This window comes from Bubalus bubalis, chromosome 14 (assembly GCF_019923935.1).
Source record: "Bubalus bubalis isolate 160015118507 breed Murrah chromosome 14, NDDB_SH_1, whole genome shotgun sequence".
Lineage (NCBI taxonomy): Eukaryota > Metazoa > Chordata > Mammalia > Artiodactyla > Bovidae > Bubalus > Bubalus bubalis.
Genome location: NC_059170.1, coordinates 44,541,105 through 44,555,418, shown reverse-complemented (window position 1 = coordinate 44,555,418; position 14,314 = coordinate 44,541,105). Strand labels below are relative to the sequence as shown.

The 14,314-nt window shown below is 48.0% G+C and overlaps 1 protein-coding gene across 5 annotated transcripts in view; it reads left to right on the top strand.

Moving 5' to 3' along the window:
- Window positions 1-3,397: 3,397 nt before the first annotated feature.
- Window positions 3,398-14,314, top strand: part of RIN2 (Ras and Rab interactor 2) — a 211,035-nt gene continuing 200,118 nt past the window's right edge. For 2 of the 5 annotated variants that reach the window (XM_044927992.2, XM_025264169.3), the window contains exon 1: window positions 3,401-3,621. The gene's annotated coding sequence lies outside the window, so the exon portion shown is untranslated. Of the gene's footprint in view, window positions 3,622-14,314 lie in introns of all 5 variants that reach the window. The other 3 variants (XM_025264175.3, XM_025264172.3, XM_025264174.3) reach the window with 3 other exon arrangements.

The window sequence follows — 14,314 nt, the reverse complement described above, 5'->3', positions numbered from 1 at the left end:
ACCAGGCTCCTCCATCCATAGGATTTTCCAGGCAAGAGTACTGGAGTGGGGTGCCATTGCCTTCTCCATTTAATGGGGCAAAGGAGGCTTATTATACTGATAACTGCCATCCATTGTAAAAGCATAGTACCCATAAATATTTATGTACTGGGTAACAGCATGACAATGTTAGACTACAAGAGGTAGAAAATGCAAAGAAAAATGTCAGAACTCCAGCTGAAATGGAAAATGTTCATTTTATTCAGGAATGGGATAGGGGAGAGAGCAGGAGATAAATTAGAAGACTGGCAAAGAAAATTATAAAAGTAAATGACACAAACAATTAGAATAAATGCAAAAGATGAATTCACATTTAATTAGTTGGTGTTTGAGTTCAGGAATAAACAGTTTTGAACAACTATTATATGCTAAGTATGAACTAGATTATGGGGAGCATTTAATAAGCCTTTTCTGATAAATATGGAATTTTTTTCAAAATAGATCATATACTAGGTCACAAAGAAAGCCTCCAATAATTTCAGGGTGGCTATGGGGATTGATGAAGGAAACGTTACCCATTTACCACTGCAGATGCATAAATAAAGAGAAGCCATCATTATCCTTGCGATGACTGTACAGCTCAGATCCTGGAAAACCAAACCACTTTTTTCAGGACACTCACCTCTATTTGCCCTGCTCAACAGAGGAAAGAAACAAATGGCCAAGTGGCCAGCTCTGGGCAATGCTTCCAGACCAGGACTGCTTGGTTTACTCTGGAAGGGAAATAACTTCATTAGAAATGTCATTTTCTTGGCTGGCTGGTCCTCAGCTGACAGCAGTGTGCTCAGAGCACGTGTGGTCTCTGCGGCTGACTGGAGTGCACACTGCAGTCTCCAGGGACCCGGGTAGGGGGAGACCAAACCTGCCAAGTGTGAGAATGTCCCTGAGAGGGTCCAAGGTTCATTATTTTTAAAAAGGTTTTCTTTTTTTCCCCCCCTCCTGGAGTTTTCTCTGACCACCTATCTCAAATCGCAGCCTCCCTAGCACCCTCTCTTTCCCTCCCCAGGTTCATTTTTCCTCCATGGCACATTTCATCAACCATGTTATGTTTCATCAACCATGTCACATATCTTCCTTGTTTGTCTGGTTTATTGACTCTCTCCCCATGAGACTGAGGGTTCCAGGAGAACACAATGTTTTGTCTGTTTGGTTCCCTGCTGTAGCCCCAAAGCCTACAACAGAGCTTGGCACATACACAGTTGCTACTCAGTAAACAGTTTGGTTGAGTAACCCCCAAATCCATCTCTACAGTAGAATGTTTACCTGGGGGGAATACAGCCTAATGGGTCCCAAGTTCTAGGATACATTGAGCCTGTGTCCACAAGATGAATGAAGTTTTCAAGAGGGTGCTAGAAAAGAAGAAAAGGAAAAGAACAGGAAGAAAGCAGAGGCCATACCTGTTCAGTATTTACCTGCTGCTGCTGCTGCTAAGTCACTTCAGTTGTGTCCGACTCTGTGTGACCCCATAGACGGCAGCTACCAGGCTCCACCATCCCTGGGATTCTCCAGGCAAGAACACTGGAGTGGGTTGCCATTTCCTTCTCCAATGCATGAACATGAAAAGTGAAAGTGAAGTCGCTCAGTCATGTCCGACTCTTAGTGACCCCATGGACTGCAGCCTACCAGGCTCCTCCATCCATGGGATTTTCCAGGCAAAGTACTGGAGTGGGGTGCCATTGCCTTCTCCAAGTATTTACCTGGGGTTGTCTACAAAACACAATCATTCCTGGTGGAGGAAGGGAGGGAAGGGGGAGAGATGTGGGGCCGGTCTATACCTGTCTGCTTCTCCCTTCTTCCAGTGTATCCAACCGCAGAGGAATTCCTGACATTTTTACCTGCAAAACCAGTAAGAATCCATACTTCACCTCTGCTCTGGCCACCTTTCTCTCAATCTGAGATCATTTCAAGTCTCCTAACTTGTTTCCACCTTTGCCCCTTGCAATGGACTTCCTGGTACAACATCAGACCCATTTTTCAGCAATGTAGCCAGACCACATTACCCTCCATGTAGACTCTCGTGATTTCTACCCAGCAGCTCAGAGTCTCTACCCCTAGTCCTCTTTGCAGGTTATTCCTTTCCTCACCTGCCCGAATCCCACCTGCTCAGGCCGGCCTCCTCGGAGCACCCCAGACACAAGGACTCCCCAGCCTGCTTACTTTGTCTCCAGTTCCCACTGCTGACGGCCTCTACAGCCCCGATAATTAACTGACTGATGCTCATGGGTCACCCTCTGCCCCTGCACCCACCCCACCCCCGTCCAAGTGTCCAAGTAGGTCAGTTCCACCAAGGGCAGGGAGATCTTTGTTTGGAATCAATAACAAAGATCTTTTGGTCTTTTGTCCTCTAGCTCATCTCCAAACATTACAGCAGTGCCTGGCACAAAAGCAGGTGCTCAATTATTCATGGAATGGTTGACTTGGAACAGAAGACGAGCACAGTGGGTTCCGTCTTCCTGGGAGTCTAGCTGAATACAAAGGATAAATTTGGGGATTTTTAGAAGGTCTGGGGCAGAAAGGAAACAAAATATAAGATTTCTGTCCGTTGGCTTCCTTTTTCTGCTCCATCCAAAAAACGGTGTCTCTGAGTTGTTCTTTTGTTTTTGTTTTTTTGAGACACCAGCTACTTTGGTAACCTTGAGGTATTTCTCTCCAGCGGGGAAGTGAGAGAACTTCCCCTCACCAGGGACTCGCCAGACCACTCCTGGTTCGGGGCGGTGAACCCGCCCGCACCCCCTCGCCTCTCTGCCTGTGTGCGTCGCCCCCACCAGGGGTGAGAAAGGTCTCCCAGCGCGGAGCCTAACCACATCCTCGCACTCCCGCGGGCCGGGGGCTGGCCTGCTCATGCAGAAACAAACCCAGGCGGCCCCCTATCCAGCGAAGACGAGCACAACATCGCGCGGCAGGCACCCGGCGCGTTCAAAGCGGGGACAAAGCGCCGCGCCCTACTCGGGCCTCCGGGACTAGGGCTCCCAGCCCGCGCGGCGGATCGGTGACCGCGGCGGGGCGGTGGGGCTCGTTCCATGGAGAGGGGTGCACGCGTTCGTGCAGCCGTGGGGATGAGCAGATCGAAAGGGGACGCTGGGCCTTGTCTCCGGGAACAACAGCCTGGCTCTCCCCGGGGGAGCGAGCAAAGCGCGGCGGCGGCGCCTAGGCGTGTCGGGAGCCGGGCCAGCGGGGTTCGCGCCGGGTTAGATCAACTTTCTGCCGCAGCTCTCTGCCCTGCCGCCGGGGCGCCGGCTGCCGGGGTGAGCGTAGAGGCTGCGCGTCCCGGGGCGCAGAGTGGGCGGTACGGGGTGGGGGCGGGGGGGGAAGGACGGGGGTGGACCCGGGTCGCGCAGGCGCCTTCCTCGCCCCTTCGGCTCCCCCGCCCCATCGCTCCAGAGTTCGGGAGGGCGGCTGGGGGAGGGGGATGGCCCGAGCTGGAGCCGAGGGAGGACGCGAGGCAGACACAAAGCCCTTCCCTCGCCTGCCTCCTCTTCCTCCGCCAACAGCGCCTCCCGGGCGGGGAAAGTCAGCCCGGGGCCGGTCGGCGGGGCTCGGGTCGCCCCCCTCTCCAAGACCTGCGGGGAGGGCCTGTGCGAGGTAAGGGGCGGCGGCAGCGGAGACCCCACCCCCTTGGCCTGCACCCCAAGCACCCGGAGACCCCCCAACGGGCGCACGCGGGCGGGGGCTCTGCAGGGTTCGGGGCGCGGGGTGCTAGTCCTCGCACGCTCCTTCCCTCTGGAGGAGACCGGGGGGGCCTGGCAATCGAGCGGCTGTGGGGTCGTGGGGACGCACGGGGAAGGGGGCACCAGGGAGTAGGGGCGCCGGGACTGGGCCAGGGTGGTCTTTCCCAGCGGGAATCCTCCCGGGGCCTCTGCGCGGAGGGTAGTGGGGAGGGGGACACCGCGGCTGCAGGCGCGGGGGCTCGGGTGCGCGCGCGCACGGCGGACGGCCGCGGGGACTTGAATGCAGTTGGACCTGCGGGGATGCAGACGGCGTGTCAAGTGCGCCCTGAGCCGCGCAACCTGGAGCAGGGGTCGCAAGCCCGGGGCAGACCGGGTCGGTGCGCTCGGCCAGTGTGCGGGGCAGACGCTCGGGCTAGAGATTTCCTCCCCTCACCCACTCCTGCGGGGGAGAGGCCGGCCGGGGAACTAAGGGGCTGTCGCCGTGATTGATGGCGGTGCAGCAGGCGGAGGAGCCCAGGGTTCCTGCGCGGAAGGGAGGGAGGTCACTCTCACACTTTGAGGCTTCCACGCCCCCCCATCCCCAGGTTCGGTCTCCACCCTTGGACTCGGCTCCCACCAGCGCAGGGTCCACCCACCCGCGCCCCTCGCCCCCTACGGCCGCGGGACTTCGGAGAGTTTGCAGAATTCAGCTTTAAAGCCTGTGATGTGTTGCCAAGAAATACAGGCGAGAGACTGACCCCGCCCCCACCTCGGGCCCTCACCGGCGCCTGGTTTCTCTAGTGGAGGCGGGTGCAGGGGGGGTTTCCTAACTCAGGACAGAAAGCCACAAAAACCCGAAAGCTGGGGGGCTGTATTTTCTTGCAGCCCTGAGGGTTTCAGGCACAGTGGGGTTTCTTAGGAACGTGCTGTCATCAGTAAGGAAACCCCAGGGCACTCTTCCGGCCAACAGGACTTTGTAAATATTGCAGCAAAAACAAACAGCTGGCGGAACTCGGTCATTAACAAGAATAGTATTTTAATGCACTGTTGAAAACCATCAACTTTCATGTGAAAAATCCTCAGAACAAAATGTCAACGTTTTACATCAAGACCGGTTGTGGTTATGACCTTGCGTCACTGTGCGGTGGAAACAGTGTTTCCAATCGCCCTGTTTGTCTAGACCCCCACCTGGGGGTTTCTGAGCCTTGGCAGAGTGGCATGCTGCAGTTTAGGCAGTGCGGCTTTATACAGAATAAATAGTCATGTTCTTTTGTTTTTACTATGACTCTAAAAAAAAACATGAAATATAGTTGGTTTACACTGTTGTGTTAGTTTCAAGTGTACAGCAAAGTGATTCAGCTATACACAGAGATACATTCTTTTTCGGATTGTTTTCCCTTGTAAGTTATGTTTTTTGACTGTGGAACTGGTACTATTTTACCCAGTTCAAGTATGCAAGAGTATTTTTATGAGTGTACATAGAGGTGGGCATTTCCTTTTTGGCCTCCAGTTCCAATTCTGTCTCTAGAACAAACATGCATTGTCCCTGCCTTGGCACCTCTACAGCATCATGGCCTCGGATTGAGGGGGGCGAGGGGAATGGGGGGGCAGGGGGGCTCCTGTTTGGGACCTCAGAAAGAACACTGGTGGTTGACAGGAGCTTTGGGGTTTGGGGACTCTGCTCTCAGCCTTTGGAGGCTGGGGACAGGAGAACACACTGCTACTGTGACCTCCTTTGTCTGGAGACGCCCTCCCTCCTGCAACTTGTTCTCTAAGGGAAGAAAGAGATCTAAAATAGCCCTGCCCTCCCCCCCATGCAGAAATAGATGCAAGCAGCTTGACTCCCTCTAGGGCTGCAGGTATGTGCTTGTTTAGAGAGAATGTCCAAGCAGCCCTCCCCGCCAAACCCGCCCCAGGTCCCCCTCCCAGTTCTTCAAATTCAAGGGCCACCACCCACTACAAAGAGGAATTTTCTTCTCCAGAAAAGTCTCTTTGGGGAGCTAAATCCTCCCCCTCCTCTTGGAGGAGAGAGATAACTCATTTCTCCTCTGTCCGAGGGTATGCAGCCCTGAGAGGTCGGCCACAGTTGGGCCCAATTAGCACAGGCACTGCCCACATTCCACCACGAGGTTCTGTCCTATTCCTCATGTCAATCCAGGTCTGATGATACTGCCAGATTCCTAGTGGTTTCAGCTGAACTCCGGCCGCCTTTCCCTGGTCAGGCACCCGAAGTCCTTGGGTGTGTATTGTACGTGCGTGTTTGCTCAGTCCTGTCTGACTCTGCAACCCCACGGAGTGTAGCTCACCAGGCTCCTCTGTCCGTGGGATTCTCCAGGCAAGAATACTGGAGTCGGTTGCCATTTCCTACTGCAGGGGCTCTTTCCAACTCAGGGTTCTAACCTTCGTCTTCTGCGCATCCTTTGTCTCCTGCATTGGCAGGCTGATTCTTTACCACTGAGTCACCTGGGAAGCAATTACTTTTGAGCAGTATTCAGTGGCCCCTGCTCAACCTCTGTCTTTGAACTTCCTAAGGGTGAAAGCCAGCTCCAAGCTCTTACTGCCCAACACTTCGTGAATGGGTGTTGAAAGAGTGAACAGAAGTTTCCTTCTGTAAAAAGCATTTGGAGGAGTGGCAGAGCAATAAGTATATCCTTAGCAGATAATCATATTATTCTAGTGCTTTATAAAATGCGTTTCCAGATAATATCACAGTTGTTTGTCACAACAACACTAGTAATTCCATTTGGTAGGTAGAAAAACAGAGGCCTGGACAGGTTAAAGCACCAAAGTTGGAAGTAGAGCCTCAAGCCCAGTACTCCTTTAGCTGAGCCCCTACTGACTTGCTGGAGGTGGCCAGATTCAGATACACACACACCATGAAGTGTATGTCCGGAACAGAATTTACACAGTGGCATGTTCAGAGGCACTTTTCCAGAGAAATGACTACAGAGTCACAGGGGTAAAATGTTTTAGAGAAATAAGAAGGTTAAGCAGGTTTTCCACTGTAGGACTTTTCAGTGCCGTTATTATTATTACGTGCATCAGGACTCTTTAGGATGACTCCGTAATATGGAATGTTTGCCAACTTCATTTAGCCCCAGAACCAGGAAGCGTCTTCCGGATCCACCATTCTAAAGGGGTCCACTTGGGGAAATTGCTTAGTTCATGCAAAACCTCCTAACGTCTAGGCAATGTTCAAGGAATACTAGTGTGCAGAAGGAGAAGGCGATGGCACCCCACTCCAGTACTCTTGCCTGGAAAATCCCATGGACGGAGGGGCCTGGTAGGCTGCAGTCCATGGGGTCGCTAGGAGTCGGACACGACTGAGCGACTTCACTTTGACTTTTCACTTGCATGCATTGGAGGAGGAAATGGTAACCCACTCCATTGTTCTTGCCTGGAGAATCCCATGGACAGAGGAGCCTGGTGGGCTGCAGTCCATGGGGTCGCACAGAGTCGGACACGACTGAAGCGACTTAGCAGCAGTGTGCAGAAGAGTAAAAATATATGTTCTGGACATTTAAAAGGCAGAGTAAACCCCCCGCCCCTTGTAAATTTAGAGTGAATTGTTGGCTTGCCAGCTTCTATGCATCTGATTAGTCTTCCCAGGTGGTGCTAGGTGGGTAAAGAACCCACCTGCCAATGCAGGAGACATCAGAAACATGGGTTTGATCCCTGTGGGGTCAGAAGGATCCCCTGGAGGAGGGAATGGCAACCCACTCCAGTATTCTTACCTGGAGAATCCCATGGACAGAGGAGCTTGGCGGGCTACAGTCCCTGGGGTCTCAAAGAATCAGACACAACTGAAGTAACTTAGCATTTGCACACGCATGCATCTGATTAACATGAATCAGTGCTCCCCCCATCCCACGCCCTGGTGTGATCGGGTCTGAGGGACCTGGAGTTCTTTGGTCAGCAGTGCGAACAGGCCCTAGTGAGTGGGCAGCCTGAGCTGTGGTAAGCAGGCAGAGCTCACCCAGCCTCCCTAGACAGCGCATCAGAAGCCCCCAATTCAGACACACCCATTGTTGGCAGTTGTTTTTGAATCAGAGCTTGCCTGCAATCTATTAGGTACTTTTCACCCATTGGTACCCCTGGCTATTCAGGCTTGATTGCATTTAAGAGAGGAGCTGAACAGAGGATTCCAGTGTGTATTTCAGGGATTCAGAGGAGAGTGGTGGGCTAGGAGGAGCCTTGGAAAAGATGATACTGTGATCAGACAGGCTGGGTGACTTTAACATCCATCTGCATTTGGATGGAGACATTTCTAGGTCTCCAGTGCTGAGCAAATGTGTCTGCAGATTTGTTTCATAGGTTATTCCAAAGACTGGAAGATATGTGGGCTCCTTTAGAGATCTGTATTTAATAGGATGGTGTCACAGAGGTCAAGGAAAGGAATGTTTTGAGAAAAATGGACCAATCAGATGGGGTGGGTATTCCTGAGTGAGCGTGTGAGTGTCCTTCTGCATGTGTGGCCAAGGGAGAGAGTGGGGAAGAAATACTGAGTGTGACTTCTAATCTGTTGAGTTTAAAAGTCCTGCATGTTACCTCAATAGAAATTGTCAGTGAAGAGCCAGAGTTGGGGTACTGGGATACTGAGGGGACCAGAGTGGGGCAGTGAACTAACCCAGGGACAGCCACAGGACAAGTAGAATGGGGTCAAGGCAGAACCTAGAGGCCCATGTCCAGGGGCCTGGAAGGGAAGAGAAAACGCCTGCATTGATGGTGAGTCGGACCATTCAGAACTTGTTGCGACTGGCCAGGACCCAGACTACCCCTAGTTTGTGAATTATTTTCTAACAAACAACTTTATATTAGTTTCATGTGTGTAGCTTAATGATTCAGTATTTATATTGTGAAGGGATCACTATAAATCTAGGTAACATCTGTCACTATACAGTTACAGAATTTTTGTGTGTGTAATGAGAACTTTTAAGAGCTATTTTAGCAACTTCCTTGATAGCTCAATTGGTAAAGAATCCACCTGCAATGCAGGAGACTCCAGTTCGATTCCTGGGTCGGGAAGATCAGCTGGAGAAGGGAATGGTAACCCACTCCAGTATTCTTGGGCTTCCCTTGTGGCTCAGCTGGGAAAGAATCCACCTGCAATGTGGGAGACCTGGGTTTGATCTCTGGGTTGGGAAGATCACCTGGAGAAGGGAAAGGCTACCCTCTTCAGTATTCTGGCCTGGAGAATTCCATGGGGTCGCAAAGAGTTGGACACGACTGAGTGACTTTCACTTAGCAACTTTCAAATATGCAATACAGTATTATTAACTGTAGTCAGCATGCTGTTCACTGCATTCTCTGACTTACCTATTTTATACCTAGAGGTTTGCACCTTTTGACCACCCTCACCCACCTTTTGACCACCCTCACCCATTTCATCCCCTGTCCCTACCCCCTGCACCTACAACTCTGGCAACCAGCAATCTGTCTTCTTTTTCTATGAGCTTGGCTGTGTGTGTGTGTTTTAAAAATTCCACATATAAATGAGATTATAAGGTGTTTGTCTTTCTTTATCTGACTTATTTCATTTAGTAGGATGCCCTCAAGGTACATTCATGTTTTTGCAAATGGCAGGATTTCACTCTTTATGATGGCTAGATAATGCTCTATTGTATATATGTACCACACTCTTGAGAGTCCCCTGGACTTCAAGGAGATCCAACCAGTCCATCCTAAAGGAGATCAGTCCTGGATGTTCATTGGTAGGACTGATGTTGAAGCTGAAACTCCAATACTTTGGCCATCTGATGCGACTCATTGACTCAATGCAAAAGACCCTGATGCTGGGAAAGATTGAGGGCAGGAGGAGAAGGGGATGACAGAGGATGAGATGGTTGGATGACATCACTGACTCAATGGACCTGGGTTTGGGTGAACTCTGGGAATTGGTGATGGACAGGGAGGCCTGGCGTGCTGCGGTTTATGGGGTTGCAAAGAGTCAGACACGACTGAGCAACTGAACTGAACCACATCTTTATCCGTTCATCCATCAATGGACAGCTAGATTTTTTTTTTCTATATCTTGGCTATTGTAAATAGTGCTGCAGTGAACATGAGGTGCAGATATCTTTTCAAGTTCCTGTTTTCATTTTCTTTGGATAAATATCCAGAATTGGAATTGACCATGTGGCAGTTCTAGTGTAAAATTTTTGAGGTATCTCTATATTGGTTTCTGTGGTGGTTGCACCAATTTACATTCCCACCAATAGTGCAGAAAGGGTTCTGTTTTCTCCACATCAGCAACAACATTTGTAACCTCTCTTGTTTTTGATGATGGCCATTCTGACAGATGTGAGGTGATACCTCACTGTGCTTCTGACTTTCATTTCCCTCATGATTAGTGATGTTGTGCATCTTTTCATGTGCCTGTTGATCATCTGTATTTCTTCTTTGGAGAAATGTCTGCTTAAGTCTTCTGCCCATTTTTGGATTGGGTTTGTTTTTTGTTGTTGTTGAGTTGTATGAGCTGTTTGTATATTTTGGAGATTAAGGCCTTGTCAGTCACGTCATTTACAGATATTTCTGAGATGAGATTTTAAACATTATGACTTAAGATCTCAAGAGATCTATCATCAGATCTAATTTTAACTGTTGACATAAGGTGGAAATCGATCTCTTTCTTAGTTTTTTCCTATTTTTAAAATTTATTTACTTTTAATTGAAGGATAATTGCCTTACGATATTCACTAATTGTGTTAGTTTCTACCAAACATCAACATGAATCAGCCATAGGTTTACCCATGTCCGCTCTCACTTGGACCTCCCTCCCACGTCTCTCCCCATCACTCCTCTAGGTTGTTACCCAGCCCCGGGTTGAGTTTCCTGAGTCATGCAGCAAATTCCCATCTAGTTTTCATATGGTAATGTATGCTTCCATATTACTCTCTTGGTACATCCCACCCTTTCCTTCCTCCTCCCCAAACCGTGTCCATTAGTCCATTCTCTATGTCTGTGTCTCCATTACTGCTCTGCAAATAGGTTCATGAGTACCATCCTTCTAGATTCCATATATATGCGTTAATATGCGCTATTTGTTTTTCCCTTTCTGACTTACTTTCCTACGGCATTGTTTTCATTTAGTGTAAGTACCAAGAAACCATTAAAATAACAATTGCAAGAGAAAAAAATGATCAACATTAAGGATAAAAGAAAATGAATAGTATGAAAAAGTAGCATTTTTTCACCATTGTTTTTCCATAAGTTCATTTAAACATCTGGGTCTTAGTTGGTGTTTACTGTACTGAAGAATTCCCTGTACACACCATGGAAAATGATTGAGGAAAAAAATGGAATGCTTCGGAGGAAGCTGTACTCAGTTCTTCTGGAGAGAGAAAAAGAGCCTCACTTGAGAACCAAGACTGTGTTCTCAGAGGTTCTGATGCTTTTATAAATGAAACATCATTCTAGAAACAGAGACAAAAATCAATAAACGGCAGAGCAGTTGTTGAAGGTTGACTGAACTAAAGGTTCTTATACAGCTGTATACTTGTGTGTTATTCAATTTAACAAAACTACCTTTGAGGAAACTTTTTTTTAGTGAGTGCTGGGAAAATGGACTAAGATACAAAACAATCTAAGCGTATTTACACACCGTATGAAAATCCAGCACAGAAGCAGGGGCAAAATACTGTAACAGCTAAAGCATTTTCAGAAGGATTTAACATTCAACAGACAAGTTTACCAGTGGCCGTTGGTGAGGGTACTCAAACCACCTTGTCCTCTGTCTCGATGATGAGATGTGAAGCCTTGTTTTTCATGTAGAGTTGCTTTGGCTCAGCCCCTGCCCTGCTCTACAATCCACTGGCCCTGCCATCGGGTCCCTGCACCTCATTCATGTCACATCCTCACCTGCCTCCTTCCCAGCTTGGATTTTGGGGTCTAGGGTGATAGCCCTTCTTTGGCATAAACCTGAATTCTGTTGTTGTCTCTCTCAGGGGACTCCCCTGTGTGAACCCATCCCCTGGTCTATGTCTGCCCCAGGAAGGTGGCCAGGCTGGAAAACCACAAGCATGTCAAGGGTTCATAGCTGTTGATCTCAAGGGCTCCTGCTTCATTTATCAGTCTCTATTCTCAGTACCTGTCTGCATCTGAGATGCACTGGGAAAGTTACGGGCTTGTCTGGTTTTTGCCAGAGTAGCACTGGCGTATCTATAGCAGATACTTAAAAAAAAATCATTGGAGTATAGTTGCTTTACAGTGTTGTGTTAGTTTCTGCTGTACAGCAAAGTGAATCAACTGTGTGTTTATATACCCCCTCTTTTTTGAATTTCCTTCCCATTTAGATCAACACAGAGCACTGAGTAGCATTCCCTGTGCTACTCTGTAGGTTCTCATTCATTATCTGTTTTATACGTAGTAGTGTATCTACGTCAATCCCAACCTCTCCGTTCATCCCACCCACCCCCACCCCTTTCCTCCTTGGTGTATTTTCTATGTCTCTGTCTCCATTTATGTTTCGCAAATAAGATCATCTGTACCATTTTTTGCAAAAGTAGGAAGTCAAGAAACACCTGGCAAATTTGGCCTTGGAGTACAGAATGAAGCAGGGCAAAGGCTAATAGAGTTTTGCTTAGAGAACACACTGGTCATAGCAAACACCCTCTTCCAACAACACAAGAGAAGACTCTATACATGGACATCACCAGATGGTCAACACTGAAATCAGATTGATTATAGTCTTTGCAGCCAAAGATGGAGAAGCTCTATACAGTCAGCAAAAACCAGACCGGGGGTTGACTGTGGCTCAGATCATGAACTCCTTATTGCCAAATTCAGATTTAAATTGAAGAAAGTGGGGAAAACCACTAGACCATTCAGATATGACCTAAATCAAATCCCTTGTGATTATACACTGGAAGTGAGAAATAGATTTAAGGGACTAGATCTGATAGACAGAGTGCCTGATGAACTATGGACGGAGGTTCGTGACATTGTACAGGAGACAGGGATCAAGACCATCCCCAAGAAAAAGAAATGCCAAAAAGCAAAGTGGCTGTCTGAGGAGGCCTTGCAAATAGCTCTGAAAAGAAAAGAAGTGAAAAGCAAAGGAGAAAAGGAAAGATATTCCCATTTGAATGCAGAGTTCTAAAGAATAGCAAGGAGAGATCAGAAAGCCTTTCTCAGCAATCGACGCAAAGAAATAAAGGAAAACTATAGAATGGGAAAGACTAGAGATCTCTTCAAGAAAATTAGAGATAGCAAGGGAACATTTCATGCAAAGATGGGCTCAATAAAGGACAGAAATGGTATGGACCTAGCAGAAGCAGAAGATATTAAGAAGAGGTGGCAAGAATACACAGAAGAACTGTACAAGAAAGATCTTCACGACCCAGATAATCACGATGGTGTGATCACTCACCTAGAGCCAGACGTCCTGGACTGTGAAGTCAAGTGGACCTTAGGAAGCATCACTATGAACAAAGCTAGTAGGGGTGATAGAATTCCAGTTGAGCTATTTCAAATCCTAAATGATGATGCTGTGAAAGTGCTGCACTCAATATGCCAGCAAATTTGGAAAAATCAGCAGTGGCCACAGGACTGGAAAAGGTCATTTTTCTCTCCAATCCCAAAGAAAGGCAATGCCAAAGAATGCTCAAACTATCGCACAATTGCACTCATCTCACACGCTAGTAAAGTAATGCTTAAAATTCTCCAAGCCAGGCTTCAGCAATATGTGAACCATGAACTTCCTGATGTTCAAGCTGATTTTAGAAAAGGCAGAGGAACCAGAGATCAAATTGCCAACATCCGCTGGATCATGGGAAAAGCAAGAGAATTCTAGAAAAACATCTATTTCTGCTTTATTGACTATGCCAAAGCCTTTGACTGTGTGGATCACAATAAACTGTGGAAAATTCTGAAAGAGATGGGAATACCAGACCACCTGCCCTGCCTCTTGAGAAATCTGTATGCAGGTCAGGAAGCAACAGTTAGAACTGGACATGAAACATCAGACTGGTTCCAAATAGGAAAAGGAGTACATCAAGGCTGTATATTGTCACCCTGTTTGTTTAACCTATATGCAGAGTACATCATGAGAAATGCTGGGCTGGAAGAAGCACAAGCTGAAATCAAGATTGCCAGGAGAAATATCAATAACCTCAGATATGCAGATGACACCACCTTTATGGCAGAAAGCGAATAAGAAGTAAAGAGCCTCTTGATGAAAGTGAAAGAGGAGAGTGAAAAGGTTGGCTTAAAGCTCAACATTCAGAAAACTAAGATCATGGGATCTGGTCCCATCACTTCATGGGAAATAGATGTGGAAACAGTGGTTGACTTTATTTTTCTGGGCTCCAAAATCACTGCAAATGGTGATTGCGGCCATGAAATGAAAAGATGCTTACTCCTTGGAAGTAAAATTATGACCAACTTTGACAGCATATTAAAGAGCAAAGACATTTCTTTGTCAACAAAGGTCCGTCTAGTCAAGGCTATGGTTTTTCCAGTAGTCATGTGTGGATGTGAGAGTTGGACTATAAAGAAAGCTGAGCACAGAAGAATTGGTGCTTTTGACCTGTGGTGTTGGAGAAGACTCTTGAGAGTCCCTTGGACTTCAAGGAGATCCAACCAGTCCATCCTAAAGAAGATCAGTCCTGGGTGTTCATTGGAAGGACTGA